The sequence below is a fragment of the Aethalodelphis obliquidens genome, unplaced genomic scaffold, assembly GCF_003676395.1.
Source record: "Aethalodelphis obliquidens isolate GAN/ISIS:26980383/991018 unplaced genomic scaffold, ASM367639v1 scaffold10, whole genome shotgun sequence".
Classification (NCBI taxonomy): Eukaryota; Metazoa; Chordata; class Mammalia; order Artiodactyla; family Delphinidae; genus Aethalodelphis; species Aethalodelphis obliquidens.
This window is the reverse complement of record NW_020837954.1, coordinates 36,663,335-36,688,964: the sequence shown is the minus strand read 5'-3', so window position 1 is coordinate 36,688,964 and position 25,630 is coordinate 36,663,335.

The window sequence follows — 25,630 nt, the reverse complement described above, 5'->3', positions numbered from 1 at the left end:
CCACACACATGCCTCTAGCACTTCTCTTTCGGTACACGTGACTATACTGCTACATCCCATTGCCTGAACCTGTATCAACCCCAAAACAACTAGGGGCACACACAAAGTAGAATTAAAATGTAGGTAATGAAAATAGATTAATAGCCTGAGCAGGTAGTTTGGGTGGCTGCTTTGGGGGAGGCTGATCACTTTGCTTTACAAGATCAGGTTATTGTGTAATGTTGGTCAAATCTGCCCAGGGGAAGCAAACTGCTTTTATCTGTACTGCTGCTGGTTGGCAAACCATTAGACTGATTTTTGTGTTTGTTTGTTTATTAATTCTCCATTAAACCTGGGTAATACTCTAAGCATAAAGCAGCAAGCTTAAAATTAGAAAAAAATTTGAATTTACTCTGAAATCCTGGTAATACTTTGTAAAGGAGAAGGAAAAGCAAAACTGTTTGTCAAAGCTAGTTATTTTGCTAGAAAAAATTGGAAGGTTCATAAGGTAAAACAAAAAAGTTTTATTTTCATAGTCTGAGATTCAGAGCAAACAGGAGGAAAAAAAGAAAGTCTAAAGATCTTACCACTCATTTAATAACTAGTCCAGTGTCTATTTTAAAAAATTGCAGAATTAAGACTTGCATTCTGAAGTGGTGTGTTTTTTCAGAATACAGGTCTATTGACGCGTGTATTTCAGAATACAGGTCTATTGACGCCTGTTAACTGTGAGCTTCCCAGATTGGAGGTACACTATATCTTGCAGTTGCACGTGTGTGCGTGTGTTTAAAGCTTTTGCTAAACTGGATTTTTTCGTACCAATCTTACAGGAGGATTTGTGGAATCCTTTCCAGATATAATATTGCATTATTGTTAAAGCTTTACTCCTCTTATCTTTGTGGGCAGAGCGTCAGAATGGACTGCATATGAGGATTAAAATCAGCCCGTCCTGGAGTCAAATAAACCGGGATGGATTACACAAAACATTTTAACAAATACTGGAGGTTCTGGCTTGCCTTTATCTTTTACCTCTGAGATTTCAGAAGATGTTCCAAGAATATCATTTGGAGGAAAACAGAAATCAGATAAAAAGTTCAGAGCCATGAAGGCTGAACTTATGTAAAACATGGATCTTAGTTTCAGGAACCACGTAAATGCTTTTAAAAAAAATAGTAGAAATATTCTTAGCTCTTCCTGCATTGGTGAGATGGGGCACCCCAAGGCCTTGCCCGGTGCTCTGCTCTCCCCAGTCTCTGTCAGAGGAGCTCATTGCCATTCCCTGGTTTCCTTTGTAACCTACCAGTGTGGGTCTGGGCAGTTTTCAGCTGCACTTCTGAGCTCACCTCACATCCGGGGCCATCCCACTGCCTGCGATGCTCTAATTGGAAGTTCTGGAACGTCTCTCATTCCATGTGGCTAAAACATAGACCAGTCTCTTTGTTACTTATTTGTTATTGCTAAAGATTTTGTGGGAAAATATTAAGTTAATATTAATAGTGTGGTCTAGTATTAACATAATACCTTTTCTCTAAAATGTTATAACCTAAGAACAGTTTTGGCCTGCCAGTGCCCCTAGAGAATTAGTAACAATGCCTCTTGCTGCCGCCATTTGAAGACAGGTGTTTTCTGTGTAATTAAATTATTAGTAGGTTATAAGTAATTCCTTAATTAATGTTAGTAAGAGTCAGTTAAAAAAAACTCCAAACTACAATGAACAGCATCTGACTTTTGAAGTAGGTAGAATAATTTACACAGGTGAGAGAAATAAACCTCTATCTGGGAGCTGACAGGGGAGAGGGAAAGAAAAGAGAGGAAAATGGGCTGTTGTCCTGTTCTTCTGGACACGCAAATCAGGGAACTCAGAGAAGCTGGTCCATTATTGAGCACATGAATGAATCTTAGAAAAGCAGCAATGCCCAAGCCAATCCACAGGGAGCAGAGAGCTGAAGTGTTCTGCAGATTAAAGATGGGAATTGAGTTTCAGAGGATTCCTGAGGGAGGAGAGCTTGGGAAGCATCAAGTCTTTAGGGAATATTTAATGTTCAAATTTTGTTTGCCACGCAGTACATGGTACTCAAACTTCATGCCTTGCGTTTTGGGTAGAGATCAAAGAAAAAGGGTCGTATTCTTTCTCTGACACAGAACTTGAAGGACAGAGAAAGCATGTCTAGAAAAGACAAAAGCAACCTCTTTTACTTTCTCTCTTTCTATCCTGCCTCACTTAGGGAGAATCCCTGGTGAGGATGGGCAAGGTAGCCCGTTTCCACTGCCTGGGCGTTGAGAAGTGCCTTCCTAATCTCTAAGGTCATCTGAGTTACACCTGGCTGTAGATGCCAGCTTGTTTGGCATTTTCAAAGGGAATTTTAGAAATTAGAAAATTATCTTTGGAGCCATCCTGTCCTGGATTTGAATCTTGGATCTGAAAATACATAAAACCTATATGACTATGGATAAATTTTAAGACTTGTAAAAAAAGTTTGACTCCTCGCCTATGAATAAGGGGCAATGATCCTTGCCCCAGAATGTACTGAATTATATAATATTTGTCAAGCAAGTGGCACTGAGCCTGATATGTGATAGGTATGCAATACACAGTACCTTATATTAATGTCAGCAGATTGAGTTTTTATAATGAAACTTCAGGATGCACTAAAGCTGAGGCAGGAGGAAGCATGGAGGCGGCTTACCCATTTCTCCTCTTGCCTCTTTCCTCCTTTTTTTATTTTTAAGAATCTAAATATTTTATTTTTGGGGGGTGCGTTGGGTCTTCGTTCCTGCACGCGGGCTTTCTCTAATTGTGGCGAGTGGGGACTTCTCTTCGTTGCGGGGCTCAGGCTTCTCATTGCAGTGGCTTCTCTTGTTGTGGAGCGCGGGCTCTAGGCACGCGGGCTTCAGTAGTTGTGGCTCGCGGGCTCTAGAGCGCAGCCTCAGTAGTTGTGGCGCGCGGGCTTAGTTGCTCCGCGACATGTGGGATCTTTCCGGACCAGGGATCGAACCGTGTCCCCTGCATTGGCAGGCGGATTCTTAACCACTGAACCACCAGGGAAGTCCCTCTTCCCTCCTTTTTAACCTTCGTTATCATCTGTTCTTCCGTCTCTCAACTGGCATTGGAATGATGTAAGAATTGAAGCCAGGTGGTAGGGTAGGGATTGCTAGCAGAGAGCAAAGAGGAAAGGAAATGCAAAGATGGGCGCTTAGCAGCAAAGAGAAATTTCCTTGGTCTTCTTGGTCCAGGCAGCATTTCCTGTGCTCACTTGGCTGACAGAGGAGGGATGCTCCCTTCTACCTGACCCTATCTCAATCCATCCTGTCCCTCGGGGTACCTCCTTGTAACTTTGTTTTGGGCACTTTTCTAACAGGTGCTTCCCACAGTTGTCACTACCAGGCATTAGAGGTGGATGGAGGTGGGAGGAGGGACTGGACTGTCCTGTGGTTATTGGATCCCCACTTCAGTTGGCTAATTACAGGTTGGCCCTACTAATTTATTATACAGAGCACGTCAGGAGGTAAAACAGTTTCCCACAGCCTGTTTTCTGTCCGTGGTGCCCGGCCCTCTTCTGCTCTGGACAGCCATTTCCTGCACCTCTGGGTCCTAAATTCTATCTTCACAGAGGTTTCTTATGGTTTTTGGTCTTCTGAGTTCTGTTAACTTCTTCTGGGCATTTCCAAGTCTCAGTTCAAGGATGAGAAGGCTCAGTTCTACATGTGTCATCTTTTCCCACAACTCCCTTTGGAAATGTTCTTTTTTTGCATCTCTGATTCTGCTCTGATATACTCAGCCTATTAGAAAGTTTAATTTTTTAACAGGTCTTTTGAATCTGAATGAGTCTACTCAGTATTGTGGAACCTTGGTTACACAGATTAGGTAGGAAGGGAGGGTGACATTGATTTCAGATAAGGAGAAACTCCATTAGGTGCTCATTCTGTGTATTGGAGAGGTATTTTATAACTTGTTAAATGCATATTTTAAAAAGTACTTGCAAATTGACCCAAAGTATAATTTGAGAAAATGGCAAAGTGTCACGCTTATCACTAAACTCTACAGGTTGGGTATCATCAGAATCATCAAGGTAGAGATGTCTTTTTATTTTCAGATCACAGTTAAGTATTCTAGATACAAGATGGAATAACAGATATTAAGAGCCTTCATCACAACATGCAAATAAGCTGTCTCAGGAGGTGAAGAATGCTGGCAATTTAGCTGAATTTGTTTCCTTTCTTGAGGAGGATTTGATCATCTGAAGACACTGTGTGAAGGAAAACATTATAACTGCAAATCATGCCTTTATGAGAAACAGTGAAAAACCTATTCAATTCAGCTTACTTGCTACATCAGCTTCCTTGTACTACGGAACTTCAAAATGTAATTACTGGGCCAAACAAAGACAATGAATTAAAAAAAAAAAAGTCATACAACCAAGAAAAATCACACTCCCCAATGTTTCCGTGGTGGTGTGTAATCCACACTGCTTCCACGCAATAAATAATCCTTTGGGTTTTCTAAAGCTTTCTTAATATTACAGTAAATTAAGTATCCTCAGAGAGTGTTTATTTTCCTTTAATGAGTAATAATAATTGTTCTGTGCTGGCTTAACATGGCCGCTTTTCTCCAAAGAACTGATAATCTCTGTACTTTTGTTGCACTTTTGTGTTTATATTTGTGATTTTATTTTTATCCTAGGATATTTCAAAATGAGATTATTACATATGCTATATCTGTGTCATTCAAGTGAATTTGTGAGACTAGAGAAAACATTAAGTGTTAGCTGGGCCATTTACTCTCTGTGTTGTCTTGGTCAGGTTAATTAATATCTTGTACTTTCATTTCTTCATCTGTATAATGTGACACAACACATGGCGTTTTCTGAAGACAAAAGAGACTATAAATGTGAAAGTTGTTAAAGCATGATACAAAATACAGTTATTAGTTGTTTCAATTATTCCATGTGAGAAACAGGTTTGTATCATTTACTCTTTCATATTCTGAGTTTTGGAGCATGTCTGCCTCAACTCAGAGGAATCTTTGAATCAAAATACACAGTGGTAAAAGTCCTTATTTCTAGTTTGAGCTTCTACAGTTACCTTCCTTTTTATTTCTCAGGAGTATATCCCACCAATGAATGGTCTGAGGGAAGAGAAACTTCAGCGCTACCCCACATACCCTACGACCTGTCTCTGGTGTATCCATCCTTTAGTGTGTATTTTACCTGTGAAAACATCTTTCTTCATAAGTGACCTTCATGCTAACAATCTGTTGCCTTTTTTTTTTTTTTTCTGTTGCCTTTTAAGAAACGTATTCAGTTTATTTGACTTGATCTATCATCAAGACTCCTGCTTGGGCTTAAGCCATTATGTCCACTGATAGATTTGCAAACCGACATTTTACCACATCTTTGGGTTCTGCATTCATGGTTTGTGTGGTTCAAGTGGTTCCCCATGTAGCATATTTGCCCTTTTCTGTGATCATTGTATAAAGCAAGCACACCAAAGACTTAAGTCACTCATCTGCCCAGAAGGTTAAATTTGGTTCACTCCTTGAATTTGTTTGTAGGACAAAGGTTTAGACATCTTTAAAAGATGTCTATATCAGTATTAGTTGCTTTGTTTTATTCAATTGACCTCACCCATTTTAGATGGTTTTCAAAAACTTGTTCTATGAATTAAATTTCTGGACCTCTAGAACTTATAACAATGCTCTTTTGAAATGATGGAGACCCATCTCTCTGACCAGGTTTAAGCACTCCAGGCCTGTGTGCAGCAAGATTCGCAGTAGCCTGGAGACACTGCCTGGACTAATAGTTAGTTATATGATCCCCCAAAATGTCGTACTTAACTGGAAAATGAAACATGTCACACTCTTACATATTTGTCTTTTATCTTCAATATTGTGACTTTGTAGAACATCTTTATTTGATCTATCTGTAAAAATTTTTTACAGAAATTTCCAAGTGTTCCCATTTGGATTTAAGAGGTCCTTATGCTACCACTTTCAAGTTGATGAAATATGAACTCTTTAAATCCATGCCTTAAAGCGAAATGTCTCAAAGAGATAAATTCCTAAGAAAGATATGCCGCAAATTGAAAGTTATAATTCATTTTCCTAGGAAGACAGCCAGGGGGTATTTTGATTTTAGATCATTTTATTCTGAATTTCTAAATATTCGATATCATTTTCCAGGCACTTGCTGTACGTTTTTGCCTGCATATAGTCTTCAGTAATTTTTGAAATGTGAGTTGTTGGCCTACCTTTGTGACCTTAATGGTGCCTTCTGTTCTTCTTTGACGAAGGGGACTTACATTCATTGAGTACTAGGTCCTGGGTGCGGTGCTGGGTATATTACCTGCATTATCTTATTTAATCCATAGAGTATTATTATGAGGAAATATATTATTGTCCTTATACAAATGAAAAAAACGAGGAAAAGAGAGCAACATATTCTGACATAATAGTAAACAAACTAGTATATGACAGAACTTGGATTGGATGTCAGACTCTGAAGTTTATGATCTTTCTACTATACCAGGTGGAGGTAAGAATGTTTTAAAGAAATCATCCAATTATAGTGCATTATCACAGTGTGCATGAATTTAATATGTGTGTGTATTTAATGATAGTCTGCCAACTTGCAAGTAAAGATTTGAAGTATCTTGGAATCCCGGTGTATGTAGAGACCACAGTTACAGAACCTAAACATGGCATGGTCTAGCATTTGCCTGCACTGTTGAGTCGGCATGGACATGACCCCCGCACATAACTTTGGGTGCAGAGATCTTGCCTTTGGGTGTTTCCCTCTGCTGACATCTAGTGCAAGGGTATCATTGCTAATGAATGCAAAGAATTTAGAAAACTGGAATTTAGAAAACTCTAAGTTACCATGAAATTCAGTGCCAGTGCTGTCCTGCTGGTGGGACTTTGAATCACTATGGGACCTAAAAGACGTAAAGTTAATTTAATTAGCCTGAGATGAAGCCAGTGGTCTGGTTACAGACAGGTTTAGAAATTAGCACTCAGGACCCAGTACTGATAGTGATTCACACTTCCATCCCTCTTGGAAGGAATAGGAATCATGAGTGCTGAACAATGGGAGGATTAGGCCTTTTCATGATGACTCATATTTTTAAAAAATAAATTTATTTATTTTTGGCTACATTGGGTCTTCATTGCTGCGTGCGGGCTTTCTCTAGTTGTGGCGAGAGGGGGCTACTCTTCATTGTGGTGCACTGGCTTCTCATTGCGGTGGCTTCTCTTGTTGTGGAGCACGGGCTCTAGGCACGCAGGCTTCAGTAGTTGTGGCACGCGGGCTCAGTAGTTGTAGCTCACGGGCTCTAGAGCACAGGCTCAGTAGTTGTGGTGCACGGGCTTTGTTGCTCCACGGCATGTGGGATCTTCCAGGATCAGTGCTCGAACCCATGTCCCCTGCATTGGCAGGCGGATTCCTAACCACTGCGCCACCAGGGAAGTCCCGATGACTCAGATTTGATACAGAAGAAGATTTTAATTCCCCAATTGAATGGAGACTTGGAAAATGCAGGCTTTTCTTATGGCTCTAAATTAGTAATGTGGCATATAGGTAAAATAACCCGGGCAATATGTGGCTTCAAAAATTATTAAAAATCTACCTTTGCTTGAATGTGGAGAAACTGATCATGTAAAGTATAATAACTTCCTATGCAGGGGAAATTATATATGCATATATATAGACAGAGGGGTAGATCCATTGATCCATCTATCCATCCATTGATTTATCCATCCATCCATCCATCCATCCATCCATCCATCCATCCATCCATGTGCAACATAAGAATTAACAGTAGATTATGAGATTTAAGTGGGTTTTCTTCTATGGTCAATGGAACAACTGCAGTAGTAAAATTGAATCAGCAGTACTAATATCTGGATAAAAAATTAAAAAACCCCTCAATACTTGCAGTGACTCCAATAAGGAATTATCCTGGCTCTGTGCTTGTATTTTTTCATTACCAGAACAATGGTGTCCATGTCTTCTCAACTCTCAGAGTCAGGAATCAGAAGTTCTACTTTAACTCCTTTAAGTTTCCCCACAGGTAAAACAAAAGAGTGAATTAAGTGATCTCTAAGATCCCTGTGAGCAGCTCAGGATATATGGAAAGAGCTTTTTTTTTTTTTTGAAGTGACCTTATTTATTTATTTATTTATTTATTTGTGCACTCTATACACACATACATCTCATTGATATGAAATCAGGTTTCTATACCCTATACATTTTTTTTCCTTTTATGTAATTTTTTTTAACATCTTTATTGGAGTATAATTGCTTTACAATGGTATGTTAGTTTCCACTTTATAACAAAGTGAATCAGTTATACATATGTCCCCATATCTCTTCCCTCTTGCATATCCCTCCCTCCCACCCTCCCTATCCCACCCCTCTAGGTGGTCACAAAGCACTGAGCTGATCTCCCTGTGCTATGCAGCTGCTTCCCACTAGCTATCTACCTTACGTTTGGTAGTGTATATATGTCCATGCCACTCTCTCACTTTGTCCCAGCTTACCCTTCCCCCTCCCCGTATCCTCAAGTCCATTCTCTAGTAGGTCTGCATCTTTATTCCCGTCTTGCCCCTAGGTTCTTCTGACCATTTTTTTTTCTTTTTTTTAGATTCCATATATATGTGTTAGCATACGGTATTTGTTTTTCTCTTTCTGACTTACTTCACTCTGTCTGAGTGAAGTAAGTCAGAAAGAGACCTACTTACTTCACTCAGTCTCTAGGTCCATCCACCTCACTACAAATAACTTACTTTTGTTTCTTTTTATGGCTGAGTAATATTCCATTGTATATATGAACCACATCTTCTTTATCCATTCATCTATTGATGGACACTTAGGTTGCTTCCATGTCCTGGCTATTGTAAATAGAGCTGCAATGAACATTCTGGTACATGATTCTTTCTGAATTATGCTTTTCTCAGTGTATATGCCCAATAGTTGGATCGCTGGGTCGTATGGTAGTTCTATTTTTAGTTTTTTAAGGACCTCCATACTCTTCTCCATAGTGGCTGTATCAATTTACATTCCCACCAACAGTGCAAGAGGGTTCCCTTTTTTCCACACCCTCTCCAGCATTTATTGTTTGTAGATATTTTGATGATGGCCTTTCTGACCTGTGTGAGATGATATCTCATTGTAGATTTGATTTGCATTTCTCTAATGATTAATGATGTTGAGCATTCTTTCATGAGTTTCTTGGCAATCTGTATATCTTCTTTGGAGAAATGTCTATTTAGGTCTTCTGCCCGTTTTTGGATTGGGTTGTTTGTTTTTTTGATATTGAGTTGCATGAGTTGCTTGTAAATTTTGGAGATTAATCCTTTGTCAGTTGCTTCATTTGCAAATATTTTCTCCCATTCTGAGGGCTGTCTTTTGGTCTTGTTTATGGTTTCCTTTGCTGTGCAAAAGCTTTTAAGTTTCATTAGGTGCCATTTGTTTATTTTTGTTTTTATTTCCATTTCTATAGGAGGTGGGTCAAAAAGGATCTTGCTGTGATTTATGTCATAGAGTGTTCTGCCTATGTGTTCCTCTAAGAGTTTGATGGTGTCTATCCTTACATATAGGTCTTTAATCCATTTTGATTTTATTTTTGTGTACGGTGTTAGGGAGTGTTCTAATTTCATTCTTCTACACGTAGCTGTCCAGTTTTCCCAGCAACACTTATTGAAGAGGCTGTCTTTTCTCCACTGTATATTCTTGCGTCCTTTATCAAAGATAAGGTGACCATATGTGCGTGGGTTTATCTCTGGGCTTTTATCCTGTTTCATTGATCTATCTTTCTGTTTTTGTGCCAGTACTATACTGTCTTGATTACTGTAGCTTTGTAGTATAGTCTGAAGTCAGGGAGCCTGATTCCTCCAGCTCCGTTTTTCGTTCTCAAGATAGCTTTGGCTATTCGGGGTCTTTTGTGTTTCCATACAAATTGTGAAAATTTTTGTTCTAGTTCTGTGAAAAATGCCAGTGGTAGTTTGATACGGATTGCATTGAATCTGTAGATTGCTTTCGGTAGTAGAGTCATTTTCACAATTTTGATTCTTCCAATCCAAGAACATGGTATATCTCTTCATCTATTTGTATCATCTTTAATTTCTTTCATCAGTGTCTTATAATTTTCTGCATAGAGGTCTTTTGTCTCCTTAGGTAGGTTTATTCCTAGATACTTTATTCTTTTTGTTGCAATGGTAAATGGGAGTGTTTTCTTAATTTCACTTTCAGATTTTTCATCATTAGTGTATAGGAATGCCAGAGATTTCTGTTCATTATTTGTATCCTTGTACTTTACCAAATTCATTGATTAGCTCTAGTAGTTTTCTGGTAGCATCTTTAGGATTCTCTATGTATAGTATCATGTCATCTGCAAACACTGACTGCTTTACTTCTTCTTTTCCAATTTGGATTCCTTTTATTTCTTTTTCTTCTCTGATTGCTGTGGCTGAAACTTCCAAAACTATGTTGAATAACAGTGGTGAGAGTGGGCAACGTTGTCTTTTTCCTGATCTTAGAGGAAATGGTTTCAGTTTTTCACCATTGAGGATAATGTTGGCTGTGGGTTTGCCATATATGGCCATCATTATGTTGAGGAAAGTTCCCTCTATGCCTACTTTCTGGAGGGGTTTTTTCATAAATGGATGTTGAATTTTGTTGAAAGCTTTCTCTGCATCTATTGAGATGATCATATGATTTTTCTCCTTCTGTTTGTTAATATGGTTTATCACGTTGATAGATTTGCGTATATTGAAGAATCCTTGCATTCCTGGGATGAACCCCACTTGATCATGGTGTATGATCCTTTTAATGTGCTGTTGGATTCTGTTTGCTAGTATTTTGTGGAGGTTTTTTGCATCTATGTTCATCAGTGATATTGGCCTATAGTTTTCTTTCTTTGTCTGGTCTTGGTATCAGAGTGATGGTGGCCTCGTAGAATGAGTTTGGCAGTGTTCCTCCCTCTGCTATATTTTGGAAGAGTTTGAGAAGGATAGGTGTTAGCTCTTCTCTAAATGTTTGATAGAATTTGCTGTGAAGCCATCTGGTCCTGGGCTTTTGTTTGTTGGAAGATTTTTAATCAGTTTCAATTTCAGTGCTTGTGATTGGTCTGTTCATATTTTCTGTTTCTTCCTGGTGCAGTCTCAGCAGGTTGTTCATTTCTAAGAATTTGTCTATTTCTTCCAGGTTGTCCATTTTATTGCCATATAGTGGCTTATAGTAATTTCTCATGATCCTTTGTATTTCTGCAGTGTCAGTTGTTACTTCTACTTTTTCATTTCTAATTCTATTGATTTCAGTCTTCTCCCTTTTTTCTTGATAAGTCTGGCTAATGGTTTTTCAATTTTGTTTTTCTTGTCAAAGAATCAGCTTTTAGCTTTATTGATCTTTGCTATCGTTTTCTTCATTTCTTTCTGATCTGATCTTTATGATTTCTTTCCTTCTGCTAACTTTGGGGTTTTTTTGTTCTTCTTTCTCTAATTGCTTTAGGTGTCAGGTTAGGTTGTTTGAAATGTTTGTTTCTTAGGGTAGGATTGTATTGCTGTAAACTTCCCTCTTAGAACTGCTTTTGCTGCATCCCATAGGTTTTGGGTCATCATATTTTCATTGTCATTTGTTTCTAGGTATTTTTTGATTTCCTGTTTGATTTCTTCAGTGATTTCTTAGTTATTAAGTAGTGTGTTGTTTAGCCTCCATGTGTTTGTATTTCTTACAGATTTTTTCCTGTAACTGATATCCAGTCTTATAGCGTTGTGGTAGGAAAAGATACTTGATATGATTTCAATTTTCTTAAATTTATGAAGGCTTGATTTGTGACCCAGATATGATCTATCCTGGAGAATGTTCCATGAGCACTTGAGAAGAATGTGTATTCTGTTGTTTTTGGATGGAATGTCCTATAAATATCAATTAAGTCCATCTTGTTTATTGTATCATTTAAAGTTTGTGTTTCTGTATTTATTTTCATTTTGGATGATCTGTCCATTGGTGAACGTGGGGTGTTAAAGTCCCCTACTATGATTGTGTTACTGTTGATTTCCCCTTTTTTAGCTGTTAGTATTTGCCTTATGTATTGAGGTGCTCCTATGTTGGGTGCATAAATATTTACAATTGTTATATCTTCTTCTTGGGTTGATCCCTTGATCATTATGTAGTGTCCTTCTTTGTCTCTTCTAATAGTCTTTATTATAAAGTCTATTTTGTCTGATATGAGAATTGCTACTCCAGCTTTGTTTTGATTTCCATTTGCATGGAATATGTTTTTCCATCCCCTCACTTTCCGTCTGTATGTGTCCCTAGGTCTGAAGTGGGTCTCTTGTAGACAGCCTATGTACGGATCTTGTTTTTGTATCCGTTCAGCCAGTCTATGTCTTTTGGTGGCACATTTAATTCATTTACATTTAAGGTAATTATCGATATGTATGTTCCTATTACCATTTTCTTAATTGTTTTGGGTTTTTTATTGTAGGTCTTTTCCTTCTCTTGTTTTTCCTGCCTAGAGAAGTTCCATTAGTGTTTGTTTTAAAGCTGGTTTGGTGGTGCTGAACTCTCTCAGCTTTTGCTTGTCTGTAAAGGTTTTAATTTCTCCATCAAATCTGAATGAGATCCTTGCTGGGTAGAGTAATCTTGGTTGTAGGTTTCTCTCCTTCATCACTTTAAATATGTCCTGCCACTCCCTTTGGCTTTCAGAGTTTCTGCTGAAAGACCAGCTGTTATAACCTCATGGGGATTCCTTTGTGTGTTATTTTTTGTTTTTCCCTTGCTGCTTTTAATATGTTTCTTTGTATTTAATTTTTGATAGTTTGATTAATATGTGTCTTGGCGTGTTTCTCCTTGGATTTATCCTGTATGGGACTCTCTGTGCTTCCTGGACTTGATTAACTATTTCCTTTCCCATATTAGGGAAGTTTTCAACTATAATCTTCAAATATTTTCTCAGTCCCTTTCTTTTTCTCTTCTTCTTCTGGGACCCCTATAGTTCGAATGTTGGTGCATTTAATGTTGTCCCAGTGGTCTCTGAGACTGTCCTCAATTCTTCTCATTTTTTTTTTCTTTATTCTGCTCTGCAGTATTTTTTTCCACTATTTTATCTTCCAGCTCACTTATTTGTTTTTCTGCCTCAGTTATTCTATTGATCCCTTCTAGAGTATTTTTAATTTCATTTATTGTGTTGTTCACGTCTGTTTATTTGCTCTTTAGTTCTTCTATGTCCTTGTTAAACGTTTCTTGTATTTTCTCCATTCTATTTCCAAGAGTTTGGATCATGTTTACTGTCATTATTCTGAATTCTTTTTCAGGTTGACTGCCTATTTCCTCGTCATTTGTTAGGTCTCGTGGGTTTTTACCTTGCTCCTTCATCTTTTGTGTGTTTCTCTGTCTTCTCATTTTGCTTATCTTACTGTGTTTGCGGTCTTCTTTTTGCAGGCTGCAGGTTCGTAGTTTCTGTTGTTTTTGGTGTTTGTCCCTAGTGGCTAAGGTTGTTTCAGTGGGTTGTGTAGGCTTCCTGGTGGAGGGGACTAGTGCCTGTGTTCTGGTGGATGAGGCTGGATCTTGTCTTTCTGGTGGGTAGGTCCACGTCTGGTGGTGTGTTTTGGGGTGTCTGTGGCCTTATTATGATTTTAGGCAGCCTCTCTGCTAATGGATGGGGTTGTGTTCCTGTCTTGCTAGTTGTTTGGCATAGGGTGTCCTGCACTGTAGCTTGCTGTTCGTTGAGTGGAGCTGGGTCTTGACGTTGATATGGAGATATCTGGCAGATTTTCACTCTTTGATGTTATGTGGAGCTGGGAGGTCTCCTGTGGGCCAGTGTCCTGAACTTGGCTCTCCCACCTCAGAGGCACAGCCCTGTCGCCTGGCTGGAGCACCAAGAGCCTGGCATCCACACGGCTCAGAATAAAAGGGAGGATAAAAAAAATAAGTAAGTAATAAGATAAAATAAAAATAGTTATTAAAATAAAAAGTATTAAAAAAAAATTTAAGTAATAATAAAAAAAAGCCCACAAAAACGGACAGACCGAACCCAAGACAAATGGTAAAAGCAAAGCTATACAGACAAAATCTCACACAGAAGCATACACATACACACTCTGAAAAAGAGAAAAAGGGGGAAAAAAAATATATATATCGTTGTTCCCAAAGTCCACCTCCTCAATTTCGGATGATTCGTTGTCTATTCAGGTATTCCACAGGTGCAGGGAATATCAAGTTGATTGTGGAGATTTAATCAGCTGCTCCTGAGGCTGTTGGGAGAACCTTCCCTTTCTCTTCTTTGTTCCCACAGCTCCCAGGGTTCAGCTTTGGATTTGGTCGCCTGAGGGCGTCTGTTCTTAGCTCAGACAGGACGGGGTTAAAGGAGCCACTGATTCGGGGGCTGCGGCTCACTCAGGCTGGGGGAGGGAGGCGTTCGGAGTGCTGGGCGAGCCTGCGGCGGCAGAGGCCGGCGTGACGTTGCAGCAGCCTGAGGCGCGCCGTGCGTTCTCCCGGGTAAGTTGTCCCTGGATCCCGGGACCCTGGCAGTGGCGGGCTGCACAGGCTCCCCAGAAGGGGGGTGTGGATAGTGACCTGTGTTCGCACACAGGCTTCTTGGTGGCGTCAGCAGCAGCCTTAGCGTCTCATGCCCGTCTCTGGTGTCCGCGCTTTTAGACGCGGCTCGCGCCCGTCTCTGGAGCTCCTTTAAGCAGCGCTCTGAATCCCGTGTCCTCACGCACGAGGAAACAAAGAGGCAAGAGAAAGTCTCTTGCCTCTTCGGCAGCTCCAGACCTTTTCCCGGACTCCCTCCCGGCTGGCCGTGGCGCACTAGTCCCCTATAGGCTGTGTTCACGCCGCCAAACCCAGTCCTCTCCCTGCCTCAGACCGAAGCCCAAGCCTCAGCTTCCAGCCCCCTCCTGCACTGATCCTCTGTGCAGGAATCTCTCCGCTTTGCCTTCCGCACCCCTGTTGCTGCGCTCTCCTCCGTGGCTCTGAAGCTTCCCCCCTCCGCCACCCGCAGTCTCCGCCTGCGAAGAGGCTTCCTAAGTGTGTGGATACCTTTCCTCCTTTACAGCTCCTTCCCACTGGTGCAGGTCCCGTCCCTATTCTTCGTCTTTTTTTTGTTGCCCTACCCAGGTACGTGGGGGAATTTCTTGCCTTTTGGGAGGTCTGAGGTCTTCTGCCAGCGTTCAGTAGGTGTTCTGTAGGAGTCGTTCCACATGTAGATGTATTTCTGATGTCTTTGTGGGGAGGAAGGTGCTCTCCACGTCTCACTCTTCCGCCATCTTGCAACTCCTCCGAGAGCTGATTTTTAAGTCTGACCTATGTTTAAATCCTGGCTTCATTCCTTTCTAGTTATATAATTCCTCTGTGTCCTGAATTTTGTCTGTAAAATGAGAGTGTAATATTATTTCATATGGTTGATGGAAATATTAAATTAGAATAACAAAAATGGTTTAGTGCACTGTAGGTAGGCAAGGGATTTTTTGTTCTCTGTCTATAACTATAGGGACTAATTGAAATACTAAAACTTAGCTATTATTGTGGCTCTTTATTTTAACGGTTCAGATGAAACTGGTAAAAAGGATAGTATTACATGGGCCAATAGACAACAACTGCGTTGAAATAAGCTGTGGTTAGGAGAGAAATATCTCCCAGGGCTGCTGTGGAAATTAAGCAAATAGAACATTTTTAAGTGACTTGTGGTTTCCTCCATTCAAAATATATTTACCGAAAGGGTGTGTGTGCTGGCACCATGCTGGGTGTACATGGGTGTGTAAAACCAGACGAGGTTCCTGTTCTCAGAAAGCTTAGAGTCTAGAGTGGGGTGACTCTCATTATTCAAAGAAGCATACTGCAGAACCACTCTGTAGCCTCTTCTCTTTGGAGAATAAATCCACATTTGTTCCAAAGGGATACTGATTACGGTAGGCTTCTGGTTACCTGGTGACGAGTCAGGAGTAGTGCATGTGAAGTGATTTTGATATGAGGAGCTCAAGATCCTGCTTGCCCCAGTTTATCATGAGGGCATCTGTGAGCTGACAAAGGAAAGTGGCCAAGAACTGGGACCATTTTAGAGACCTGGGGAGACTCTGCCTCATGGTCTGCCATGGTCTCTGTGCTCATGGTGCCTTTTTCTCTCTGTGGTTTTTTTTGCCTCTTAACATTGGTTTTCCATGACCTACCATGGCCCTGACAAGATTTCATGGCTTTGTTCCAGCTTCTGCTCACTAGCAGCCTCATTATCTTAATAATGTCTACTTAAAATTTCCAAGAGAGACAACTTGGATCTCCTCACCTTTTTGCTCCAAGTCACACCAGAGTCCCTGACCAGCCTGGAATGCTGCTCCTGATTCAGATCTACACTCCTTATCCTATCAGTTGTGGCTGGGGCTGCTGGACTAACTCTCAGCAGGAGGGATGAGTAGGGAGGCCCTGGGTTGTTTACTGTGGGTCATCAGACCTCTACATAAAACCTGGATGAAATATTTACTCAGGCCATTGGCTTCATATACTCACCAAAACACTTTATGTTAACTCACATGTCTTCTCACGTACCTGACCTTGGGAACATGGGGCTGTGAATAAGTTATGAAGGCAGTGGTGGCTGGAATGTAATGGTCATGCCATTGAAAATTAGTACACGGATATTTGGTCTGTAGATTCATCTCTTTTTGGGCAGTGACCACCAATCTGACCAGCCTTAGGTGTAATGACAAAACTGAATGTGCGAAGTGGAGAAACACACACTAGAATGGTAACCTTTCCAAGAACCAGGTTTGGTTTTGGAGTCTTTAATCTCATAGCATTTGAACTTGACCACACTCTTTGAGTTCAAATTTGAGAATTAATTTGTTGGGGTACAATATTTGAAGTTACTTTATCTACAAAAGTAATACAGAATAAACAGATAAATAAAATACAGATAATAAAAATAGCTTTAATCCTACTACTGAGCAATAACTGCTAATCACATTTTTATGTAATCCTTCCCCAAAGGGTGAAAGAATGTGTACAAAATATACATACTGCTACATTTATAAAAATGGGATTATACTGTTTATACTTTTGTAGTCTGTTCACCTCACAATATTTCTGGAATTTATTTCCATTTCTCTAAATGTTCTTTTAGTATATCTTTATTTATTTATTTTAACATCTTTATTGGAGTATAATTTTTAGTATACCTTTAATGGCTAATGGCATCCTGTTGTATGAACAAAACATATACCTCCTAAATTGTTAGGAAATTAAATGTAGTTCTTGTTATTACAAACAATATTGGAACGAATTATTTTCCCTAAATATTTGCCAGCCTCCATGAGGACTCCTTTGGGGTACCAGGTAGATTTGGTTGGTGCTGTGCCCAGATCCCCTTTACTAGACCAGTGCATCCATCCCCTAGCTGCAGTGTTTTGGTTGCTAATGACTCGCAGCTACTCGCTTTCATCAGATAGGTAACAGCTCTCAGCTAATGGGAACCTGCTTGCTAAAAGGTTACAACTTCAACTGCTGGTGGCAGCTGCAAGCCAAAGACTGACTAATATGAGGATATATAAGACCAACCCTCTTGATTCAAGGTGGGGCCCCTCGACAGGGGCAGTTTAGGCTCCAGAGCTAAACTTTATCCTTGCTTGACTCTCTCCTCTCCCAGAACTGCAGGCCTCACTCTCTTAAAAATTTTCCCAAAGAGCAGTCCCTCAATACATTATATGCACTAGAATCCAAGACTCCGGCTCTGTTTCTAGGGAATATGACCTAAGATAATATGAATACCTAGACGATATATTAAGAAAGAGAGCATGCATAAAGGGCCATTGAATTTTTAAATTACATCTTTACTGAGAATAAAATTCATGTACTATACAATTAACCCTTTTAAAGAAATCAAATCAAGGGTTGTAGAATATTCACAGATATGTGTGATCGTCACCACAATTTTAGAACATTTCATCACCTCAAAAAGAAATAGTTTAGCTCTCACCCCTTTACCCAACCATCCTTTCCAGCCCTAAGAAAGCAGTAATCTACTTTCAGTTTCTGCAGATTTGCTTAATTTGGATGTATCATACAAATGGAATAATATGATTTGTGGCTTTTTGTGGCTGGCTTCTTTCACATAGCATAATGTTTTCAAGATAGATGAACATAGATGAACGTAGAACATAGATGTATGTTCATACTAAAATTTCATCAATTGCCTTGTCTTGTTCTTGGAGAGAAAACATTCAATATTTCACAATTATGTATGATGTTAGGGGTCTTAGATGCCCGTCCCTTATTAGGTAAAAAAAGTTTCCTTTTGTTTCTAACTTGCTAAGATTTATTATAAACAACTGTTGAATTTTGTTAAATGCATTTTTTGCATTTATTTAAATGATCGTGTGGTTTTCCTTCTTTATTTTTTTAACATAATGAATTACACCAATTGGGTTTTAATGTTAAACTAAGCTTACATTTCTAGGGTAAACTCCACTTGGTCATGCAGTATTTTCCTTTTTATTTTGCTGGATTTCATTTCCTAGAATTTTCTTAAGGAGTTTTGTAACTATGTTCCTGAAGGATGTCAGTCTTGATAAAGCTAAAAGAGATGAAGTTGAGGCCATAGGTTTATAATGCACACAATTATTGATTTGAAAAGCAGTGTTGAAAGTTTTGACAATTTGTATGAATTTATATATAAAAAAGACTTACAAATCCTCTATTGCAAGTTGTCACGTAGATTAAATTCACAAAGAATAAAACTAGAATTTGGGGGCTTTTAGCTTTTATGTAGCAAAGGAATTCTGTGTCCAGATAAGAGATTTCTTTTATTAATAAATTGTTCTAACTCTGTGTTTTTTGAATATGTTTAAATAACCTTGCAAAGGTATTATTTATTTTCTTAAAGTTAAAAATATCAGTAGTTATGGTTACATATTTTAAAATGCTGCATGTAACTATTATCTTTGGACATTTATGACTTATCTTCTGTATTTTTCTGACAAGTCATCTGGATTTTGCCTTTCCCAAACTCAAACCCCAAATTCATAATAATAAAATTATTAAGATGGCCTTTATGTCTAAACTATGTTTGAGTTTCCTGGAATGGCCATCAGGAAACTCAAAGATTTTCTTCTTCATCATTATAAAAGAAAGTGTATAGGAATAATTATGCTTGCTGGGCATTCTCTACATTTTAATTAATTCACAAATATTGTGAGAGTTCTTTTGTTTACCAAACACAGGATAAAGGAACAATATATGAAATCAACAACTCAAAAGAGAATTTCAGCCTTCCTAGGGTATTTATGTATAAATAAAATATGTTAATATGAATAAATCTCAGTGATTGTGTATCTTTCATACTAAAATAAACATTATCATGTTCATGTACAAAGGCTGACAATATCTCCAGAAAGGTTTTGTTTCTAGGTTTTAATACTCTTGTCAATCAGGGACAATTATAATACAGTTTATGGGATAAATTAAAGGCCTAGAGGTATGTCAGTTTTCTCACTTTTTATAATATAATCTTTCTCCCAGCATAATCAGTGACTAAATTTTTATAAAATTGATTGTGTTATAGCTCAGTAGAAGGTTCCATTCTCCTTCATTCTGATATTGTTAGCTGTTATAATAAATTAACCAGAGCATTTAGTTTTATTGTCCACAGGGGTTTTTGCTGCTTCTTTTCATTACCCTAAAGGCCTCTGATTGTAAGATTAGTACCTGGAATATGTCTTTTGAAAGGAATACCAAAAGAATCTGGGTAAGGCACTGTAACAGTTTCTTTCTTTCTCTCTCTCTCTCTCTCTCTCTCTCTTTCTCTCTTTCTCTCTTTCTTTCCCTTCCTCCCCTCCTCTTGGGATGCACTCTTGGAAAACTGTCACCATATTGTCAGGAAGGCAGGCCATATAAAAGTGTTCTGGCCAACATCTCCAGCTAAGGTCTCAACCCACGGCCAGCATTAACCATCAGTCAAGTGAATGAGCAAGCTTTCAGATGATTCCAATCCCATCCTTCAAGTCATCCCAGCTGGTGCCCAGTAAAGCAGGGGTGAACTGTCTTTACCAAGCTCTGCTCAGATTACAGGTCCATGAGCAAATTAAATGTTGTTTTGAGCCACTAAATTTTGTAATAATTTGTTATGCAGTTACAGTAACTGGAACTGGTTTTTGGTCTGGAACGCAGTAACTGGAACTGATAGTATAGGGGATACATTTATAAGGATCACTGACCTCACCACCACCAACAGGTGACTGAGTCAGTATTCCCACAATGATTTGGGTTCAGAAGCAGAAAACAACATAAAGCAGGTTGCTTCTTTCCCAGATCATTGGCACAAGACTCCCAGATTCCAAGAGCCACTGATTTCCATGAGCTTTTTGGCACTTTTTGTTTGTTTGTTTGCTTTTATCTTCTTTGTTATTGTTACACTTTTATTTAAAAAGTATTAGTAGGCAACCCTGTTCTTTCATCACAGTAGTCCCAAATGTTTTATCCTTGACAATTATGAGATATGTGATTAATTCTTCAAATACTGCAAAGTTGAGTAACTCATACCCAAAGTAAAGGAAAGGCCAACTGGTTATCTAAGGAGGATCAAAATAGATTATGGGATATATAAGTATGCTTCAAACTTTAACGATAATCTTTTTCACTGGAAGTAGAAGTCTACAAAAATGATTTTGATGTATTGGAAAATTATTACTCAGGGTAACCACCACCAGAAACAGGTGGAGGATGATTTCTGCATACCGGAATAAACACGTTTTTTTTTTATAAGTTAGAAATGTCTTAGTCAATCTGATAAACAAAAACAGGTATAAATATTTTAAAAATTAAGTATAGCCGACTTACAATATTATATTGGTTTCAGATGTACAACATAGTGATTCAATATTTTTATAGATTATACACCATAAATTATTATAGTATTATTGACTATATTTGTTGTGCTGTACATCCTTGTGAATTATGTATTTTATAACTGTAGTTTGTACCTCTTAATCCCCTTCATCTATTTTGCCTATCCTCCCACCCTCCTCCCTTGTGGCAACCACTAGTTTGTTCTCTGTATCTGTGACTCTGTTTCTGTTTTGTTATATTTGCTCATTTGTTTTGTTTTTTAGATTCCACATATAACTGAAAACGTATGGTATTTGTCTTTCTCTGTATGACATATTTCACTTAGCATAATATCCTGTAGTTTCATCTCTGTTGTTGCAAATAGCAAGATTTCATTCTTTTTAATGGTTGTTTAATATTCCCTTGTATGTATGTGTGTGTGTGTATATATATATATATATACACACACCACATCTTCTTTATCCATTTATCTGTTGATAAACACTTAGGTCGCTTCCATAACCTGACTATTGTAAATAGTGGTGCAATGAACATAGCTTAGGGGTCCAATATCTTCTCTAATAAGTGTTTTCCTTTTCTTTGGCTAAATACCCAGAAGTGGAATTGCTGGATAATAGTCTAGTTCTATTTTTAGTTTTTTGAGGAACCTACATACTGTTTTCCATAATGGCTGTATCAGTTTACATTCCCACCAACAGTCTACTAGGGTTCCCATTTCTCCATATCCTCATCAACACTTGTTATTTCTTATCTTTTAGATGGTAGCCATTCTGACAGGAATGAGTTGATATCTCTTGTGGTTCTGATTTGCATTTCCCTGATGATTAGTAATGCTGAGCATCTTTCCATATACCTGTTGGCCATCTGTATGTTTTTGGAAAAAAATGCCTGTTTGGGTACTGTGCCCATTTTTTAATCAGATTTTTTTTTGATATTCGGTTGTATGAATTCTTTATATATTTTGGATATTAACCCTTTATCAGACATATCATTTGCAAATATCTTCTCCCATTGAGTAGGCTGCCTTTCTGTTTTGTTGGTGGCTTCTTTCACTGTGCAAAAGCTTTTTAGTTTAATGTGGTCCAATCTGTTTATTTTTGCTCTCGTTGCTCTTGCATAAGGAGACAGATCCAAAAAAATATTGCTAAGATTGATTTCAAAGAGCATACTGGCTATGTTTTTTTCTAGGAGTTTTATGGCTTCAGTTCTTAATTCATTTTGAGTTTATTTTTGTATATACTTTGAGAAAATAGTTTCATTCTTCTACTCAATATTGCTTAATTTGAATTTAGTTGTTACTAGTACAGTTAAACTTTCTTATGTTTATTAGATTGAAAAAATTTCTTCTGTTGTGAATTGAATGGTCACATTGAATATCTTTCTCATTAATGGGGTGTTCATACCTTTCTATTGATTTGTAAGAACATCTTATGTATATTGAAGATATTAATTGCTTATCTATCGTATATTTTCATACAATATTTAGCTTCTAAATTAAAAAAAATTTTATAGTGTTCCAACATACAGAAACTTGTAATATTTTTGTCACTCGATCTACTAATTTTTCCTTTATGATCTGCCTTTGGTGTTAGACTCAGAAAATCTTTTTAAACTCAAGATTACAAATAACCACTTTCTTGTATACATTTGTAATTTCAGTTTTTAAAATTAAATATGTATATCAGATGTAAATTTTTTCTATGATTAGGATATAAACAGGTCATTTTTATATTTATTATCATAAAGCACAGCAATTAAGATAATTTATCCTCCAATTATTTGTTTTATTTAGTTGTAATATAAACTTTATGATGACTATGAAAACACATTTTCCATTATATATTTTAGTATTTTTAGAATCATTTTTTTGAATTCCTACAATAATTTCACAATCTTTCCAAAGTGTGTTCTTAATTTTTCCCTCTTTTCATTCATTGCGTACTTATTTATTCACTCACCAAACAGTTGTTGAGCCCACTAAATACAAAATGCTGTGCTAAACCTTTCTGCAACATATTATCATGTTACTATTAGTAATGTACTAGTTGCAACTAAAGCAAGAATCATACGTGTTATAGACAAGGCTGTAATTTAGTTACATATGGGAAATGTTGCCCAGCTTATTCTTATTGAGTTGCAATGTAGATGACCTAATTTGGGCAAAAAGTATTTTAATACATATTATAAAAATATTTATTGCATATCTGTCTATTTTGAAATTACTGAATAAAAATGTATCAAAGTTTGAAAAAAAACTATCCTGGTGATTTAAAATAAAGATCTAATCCTATACATAATGGAGAAAATGATAAGCTCTAAAATGAGAGTTGTAGAAAAATATGCTATTGTTTACATTTAATGGTAAAAAGAATTAATGTCTGAGGCCTATAAAGCACAAATAAAAGTATCATAGGGAGAATCATAAATAATGACAAAATTATGAACTCCTCGTGTACACATTATGTATACAACATATTTGTTACTGCTAGAAATTGATTTGTTCTTTGGTAATAATGGTACTTGTAGCTCTATATGTCTCAGATGCTTAAAAATAATTTCCAATCTGGAGACTGTGTTGACATGGAAATATTTACAGTTTCTTTCTGAGTGCAATTCTCAAGTCTCCTAAATTGACTTTTGCCCTCTATTTGAAATGCCCTATCCATCCTTTAAGGTCCTGGTTATTTTGCACCCTGTGTCAGGGATCTCCAAGACCACACTACAGTTCCATGATTCACTAGAAGGACTCACAGAATTCAGAAAAGTTATTCTATTCATGGTTGCAGTTTAATATAGTGAGAGGATACAGATTGAAATCAACAAGGTAACCAAGGGCATAGGGTAGAATACAGGTGAGATCAGGTACAAATGTCCAGTTGTCCTCTTCCAGTGGAGTTGTATGGACAGTGCTTATTTCTCCCAGCAATGATGTGTGACAGCATGTACAGAGTATTGTCAACCAGGAAAGGTCACTGGAGCCTAGACCTGCAGAGATCTAATTGTAGGTGAGCTAGGTAGGTGTGGATCACACATGTGGCTGACCTTAGTTACTCAGTCTCCAGCTCATCAGAGATTAAACTGATTCAGTGTGGTCCAAGGCACCCCCCACCCCTGCCAATAATTCACATTGTTGGCATAAACTATCTGGCATTGGCCCAAGGTCCAGGTATACAAAGACAGTCTTATCAAGCAGGATATTCCAAGGGCTTAGAGGTTATCTCCCAGGAGCTGGTCAAGGATCAGCCTTTTCTTTGTAATGTGCAGGGTTTGAACAACCCAGGCCTGCTGAGTTAACCCTTTACTGCATGTGTCCCATATTTGACATGCTGAAATCCTGTTCATTCTCTGAGGTCCAGATGATTTTGTACCTATCCATGAAACTCTTCCTGATTCTGTCTCCTCCACCGACTGGCAACAACTTCTACCAGCATTATATGTTTCAAAAGCACTTTTTATTGAACTGGTCTTATTATAATGCCTAACAATGTGAAAGGGAGTTATAAATTAAGCTAGTGCACAGTGTTTCTTCCCAGCACCTGGGACAAGAGCTTTCATGTAATAGGTGTTAAACGTTTACTGAAAAGAATTACTGTTACCTCTGCTCATGTTTTGGTGTTCCTACTAACTGGTGAACTCCTGATGATCAAGGACCATCTCGTATGCATTTATTTGCTTTCCGCAGAGTTCAAGGCCTTCTGTGGAATGTGATGGTTAATTTTACGTGTCGACTAGCCTAAGGAATGCCCAGAAAACATTATTTCCGGATGTGTCTAAGAGAGTGTTTCCAGAAGAGATTAGCATTTGATTCAGTAGACTGAGTGAAGAGTACCCCCTCACCAGTGAGGGGTAGACATCATCCAATCTGTGGAGGACATGCCTAGAACAGAAAAAAAACAAAGGAAGGCCGAATTCTCTCTCTGTCTTCTTGAGCTGGGATATCCATCTTTTCTTGCCATTGGACATCAGAGGTCCTGGTTTTCAGGCCTTTGGATTCCAAGACTTACATCAGTGGACCCTGGTTCTCAGGCCTCAGACTTGGACTGGATTATACCACCAGTTTCCTGGTTCTCCAGTTTGCAGATGGCAGATTGTAGGACTTTTTGCCCTTCCATAATCACATGAGCCAATTCCTATAATAAATCTCTTTATAGATACAGATGTAGATATAGATATAGATAATCTCCTATCGGTCCTGGTTTCTTTGAAGAACCCTGACTAATACATGGAGTTAGGGATCAATATATATGTTTTTAATGGTATATTCATGAAGCATTGGTTACATAGAAAATGTTATTTAATCCTCACAAAGCCCTATGTAGTAAGTACTATTATTATTTTCACTTTACAGATAAGGGCTAAATCTATGGCCACTTAGCCAGCAAGCAAAAGAATTCGGACTCAGCTGCACAGTCTGGCTTCAGGGCCCTCACTCTTAACTGCCTCAGAGCCTCCCTGTTCTGACCACAGTGCTACTGTGGTGACTTTTATTTTATTTATTTTTTAACATCTTTATTGGAGTATAATTGCTTTACAATGGGGTGTTAGTTTCTGCTTTATAACAAAGTGAATCAGCTATATGTATACATATATCCCCATATCTCCTCCCTGTTGCATCTCCCTCCCTCCCACCCTCCCTATCCCACCCCTCTAGGTGGTCACAAAGCACCGAACTGATCTCCCTATGCTATGCGGCTGCTTCCCACTAGCTATCTATTTTACCTTTGGTAGTGTATATATGTCCATGCCACTCTCTCACTTTGTCCCAGCTTACCCTTCCCCCCTCCCCATGTCCTCAAGTCCATTCTCTATGTCTGCATCTTTAT